Source organism: Pleurodeles waltl, chromosome 8 (assembly GCF_031143425.1).
Source record: "Pleurodeles waltl isolate 20211129_DDA chromosome 8, aPleWal1.hap1.20221129, whole genome shotgun sequence".
NCBI lineage: Eukaryota > Metazoa > Chordata > Amphibia > Caudata > Salamandridae > Pleurodeles > Pleurodeles waltl.
The window spans coordinates 362,585,005-362,589,679 of NC_090447.1; positions in this window are offsets into that span (position 1 = coordinate 362,585,005).

Sequence of the window (4,675 nt, forward strand, 5' to 3'; positions counted from 1 at the left end):
TCTGTAGTCTCACACTATTCTCCGCCGATCTTATCTTATCGTCTGGCCTTCGCTGTCCTTTGCTAGTATTCTCTCATTTCACAACTGTCCTCCAAACGCACACAAACTTATCGCACCACATGCAACTTCGTTGTGGATCGGTTAATGAATTAGTTCAAGGGAGGGGTGACAAACACAGCTGGAAGGGAGGCAACCTTAAGTCACTTGATACTTTGTTTTCCAATTCCTTCTATTGGTGCTGTCTTGTTTTCCGACATTTCTATTGGCTCTGTTCTATCTTTACATTATTCTTACTGGCTCCTTTCTATGTGTTCTGGGAGTGTATGTAGTTAATAAATGGTTTTTATACGGTATATAAGATTGTGCGCCACAAAGTAAAGTGGCAGTCTCCTGAGAACATACCTTGTGTACTTCTTGGACAACTGTACTAGCTGCAGCTAATAAAATCTGATCTTTTACGCCTGACAGAGTGTCCCGTGTCTCTGTTAGTTGAGGCAGGTGAATCCAAGGAGATTTCAGGCGTACCCTGCGCCGCCAGGCCCATAAGGTTCTGGTTCTTCAGTTGTCCATGTGCATGGCCCTATTCCCTTCATATTGCTTTCCATGGTATGTTGCACTGCTCTCCCGCTTGCCCTATGTGGTGTGTTATGCTGCTGCAACCCCTGATGCCTTTCCTGTAAGGTCAGTTTAGTGACCCTGTCCATCTCCCTCTTGCCCTGTGTAATCCGAGTCCATGTTACTACCCGATTTATCCTGTCTTCAGTGATTCAATGTACCATACTTTCCAACATTTTGAACTTGGAAAAAGGGAGATTTTAAAAACAAAACCTGGGGAACTGATTTTCCCCATTGACTTACAATGAAAAGAGGAGATTTTATGGAGGACAGAAAACAAATTAAATCCCTTTTGGCCTTAAAAACACCGGGAGTCTCCTGCCTGAATTGCATCTGTTGGTATGTATGGTTGTACTGCCACTGTCTCTTCCTTCTGCCCTCAATGATCTGTTATAATGCCACAGTCTCTCTTGCCTGTCCAGCATGGTTGGATTGTTGCCCCTGTCCCACTGTCCCCTGCCCTCCTTGGTCTGTTGTGCCACTGCCCCTCCCGCCTACCGAGAATGGTCAACTTGATGCCACTGCAACCTCCTCCCTGCCCTTAATTATCTGAGTCTGAGACCACTGAGACAACTACACTCACAAACCACAAACACCCATCCACCCGTCACGGACCCCACATCCCACACCCCACCACATCACTTAACACCCTCTGCACAACACACACAACACAACACCCATGTCCCCACAAAGGCACCCCTGTTTCACAAGTAAGGAGTTTCGGGTCATGGTAGAGGAAATAGTAAGGGTAGAACCACAGCTGTTTGGAGCACAGGTACAGCAAATATCCATTGCCAGGAAGATGGAGCTATGCCGGACAATCGTGGACAGGGTGAACGTGGTGGGACAGCATCCAAGAACAAGGGATGACATCAGGAAGAGGTGGAACAACCTATGGGGGAAGGTACGTTCCGTGTCAGCAGGGCACCAGCTCGCCATCCAGAGGACTGGCAGTGGACCCCCACCTCCTCTCTGACAGCTCACAGCATGGGAGGAGCAAGTCTTGGCAATAGTGCATCCTGAGAGACTCACTGGAGTAGCTGCAGGACTGGACACTGGTGAGTCGACATTTACTACTTATCACCCCGCATACCCCCTCAACCTGACTCCCATCACTCCACTCCATCCCACACACTGCACCTACACTGCACCTGCACCTACACACCTAACCCCAATGTCAGCCCCTGCGTGCCATACCAATGCATGGACAGCCCTCCCAGCCCTGCATGGACACCCATCACCAATGCATGCACAGCATGGAGAACTAACAATCACACAATACATCACCATACACGAACAAAGGTGGAAGGGCAATAGCAACAATAGAGGGGAAGCTAGGGATGTACAATATATCACAGACATGAAGTATAATATATCACTTACATCCCCACAGGTGCCCCAGCCAATCTTAACAGTGAGGAGGTGCCACAACTATCCAGGCCCCCAAAAGAAGATGCACCCAGTGATGACATTAACTCTGGCCTTCAAGATCAGGATGAACTACCTGGCCCATCAGGGACCACTGGTCAGTCGGCCAACCCAGCCCACTTACAGTCCACCACAGAGCCTCCCCATCAGTATCCAACACCACAACACCCACCCAACGTCCCCACACCTCTGTCCCCAGAACATGTCAATCAGCAGTGTGCCCACCTGTACAGGGACCCCAGTCCACACCTCACCCCCAAGACAATAGGTGACCTGGGGTCAGTGGCAGTGGGCACACCGTTCAGGGGACGGAGGCATAGAGGAACAGGTACACTAGGAGGACTGCTGTGTGCCCGGGGGAAGACAGGGCCAGGGAACTGACTCTCCAGGAGGCACTCACTAATGTCCAGGGGGCTTACCAACAATCCCAGAACAAGATGGGCCAGATCCTTACCAACATGTAGGAAAACAAGCGGCTACAGGAGGTACACCATCAGGAGATCAGGGAGGATTTGCAGGTCCTCATCACCACCATGGTCTCCATAGCAGGGGTGCTGGCAGATATGGGCCCCTAACACTAGCCATTCTACTGACCAGCCCACCACTTCCACTGCAGCTAGTGGGCAGGAGGCCCTGCCACAAGACCCACAGGCTACCAGCACCCCTCCCCTACAGTAGGTGAACCATCCTGCAAACATTCCCAGTGACCCAGACAGAAGCCAGAGACACCTGCAAAGACCAAGAGCACAGCAAGGAAATGAGACCCTCCTGAACATCCCCCTTGTGTCCCGCTTTCTCACCTTGTCCACTTTGAACTGCCTTTGCTCCCCTTCCTATGGACCCTTGGACACTGGATCTGTGCTACAAACAGACTGGAACAATACCCTGAACTTTCCTCAACCATCACCCAATTCCTTTGCACTTTTCCGTCAATTATTTTCACTACAATAAACACCCTTGAACACAATCTGAGTGAAAGTGTTTTATGTGATTAAAATGTGGATTAAATGGAAACAGTCACATCATGTGCAAATGATCTGAACACTGTCATAGGATACATTTAATGACCTGTATCTGTCTGTAGTCATCACATCAGCACACAGTTGTTATATTACCAACACCTGCAAAATGAGAAGCCATAGGTGACAGTAGAGATGCAAAGGAAGTGAATGCGATCCTGCTACAGCCACACAGAAAACATCATTATTCAGAGTAAGGGCCAGTTCTACTGTCCCACCTGTGTGTCATTGGAAGCATTGATGTATAACTGATGTTCTCTTGTCCACATCCTCATCCTCTGCCTCCTCATCCTCACTGTCCTCAGGGTCCACTGCTGCCACAGGGGCATTTCCAAGCTCCTCCTCCTGCAGATAAGGCACATGTCACCTGAGGGCCAGGTTGTGCAACTTGCAGTATGCCACTACTATCTGGCAGACCTTCTGGGGTGAGCAGCACAGGGATCCACCTGTTAGATGGAGGCATCCGAACCTGGCCTTCAGGAGACCAAAGGTCCTTTCAATAATTCTCGTGGTTCGCCCATGTGCATCATTATAACGATTCTCAGCCCCTGTCCTGGTATTCCTCACAGGGGTCAGGAGCCATGATAGGTTTGGGTAGCCAAAGTCAAATGCAAGTATTGAGGGACAAACATTAGCCTTACACAATGGAATGGGGTTAACACCAGAAGGCATACACTGACATACATTGGGTGAGGAGCCGGCTCACCAATTAGCCACACCCTGTGCCTCTGTAGTTGTGCCATCACATTTGGTATGGTGCTATTCCTCAGGACAAAGGCATCATGCACGACCCAGGATACTTGGCAGCGAAGTGTGAGATGTACTGGTCAGCCAGGCACACCATTTGCACATTGAGTGAGTGGGAACTCTTCCGATTCCTGAACACCTGTTCCTTCTAGCCGGGGGGGGACAAACGCAACATGTGTACCGTCCATCGCCCCAATAAAATTGGGTATATGTCCCATTGCATAGAATCCTACCTTCACAGTGGCCAAATCTTCCACCTAGAAGAAAGCAATGTAGCTGCACGTGTTTCACCAGGGCAGACAAAACCCTTGCCAGCATGATTGAGAACATTGGCTGTGACATTCCTTCTGCCAAGCCCACTGTCACTTGGAAAGAACCAGTTGCCAGGAAATGGAGCACTGAGGGGAGATCCCAGTGGGATGACGGATAGCTGATATCAGATCAGGCTCCAATTGAGTACACAGCTCTGTGATTGTGGCCCGGTCCAGTCTAAAGGTCAGTATTATGTGCCTGTCCCCCAGTATAGTCAAGTCCACAATGGGTATGTACACGGGGTTTTGTCTCATCCTCCGATTCCTCTGTAGTGGTAGGTATCTAAGGTACACAAGAGTGAGTAGGCTGTCACAATTTCAACAATGGAACCACCACCCCTTATACATTGAGCAGTAACGTGATGGGACAATGGGAATGGTAATGTATGTTCAAATTATAGAAATGACGCAGTGCTTGAATATCTGAATATTGTTCACCACCATAAAATGGCGACCGCCTGTCCTGTATGTAGGGACAGGTGGAAGTGAGGTAACTCCCTCGGCATTGTGTTTCATGGCCGAAGGCAGTCTTGCACCGCTGTGCTATTCCTCATT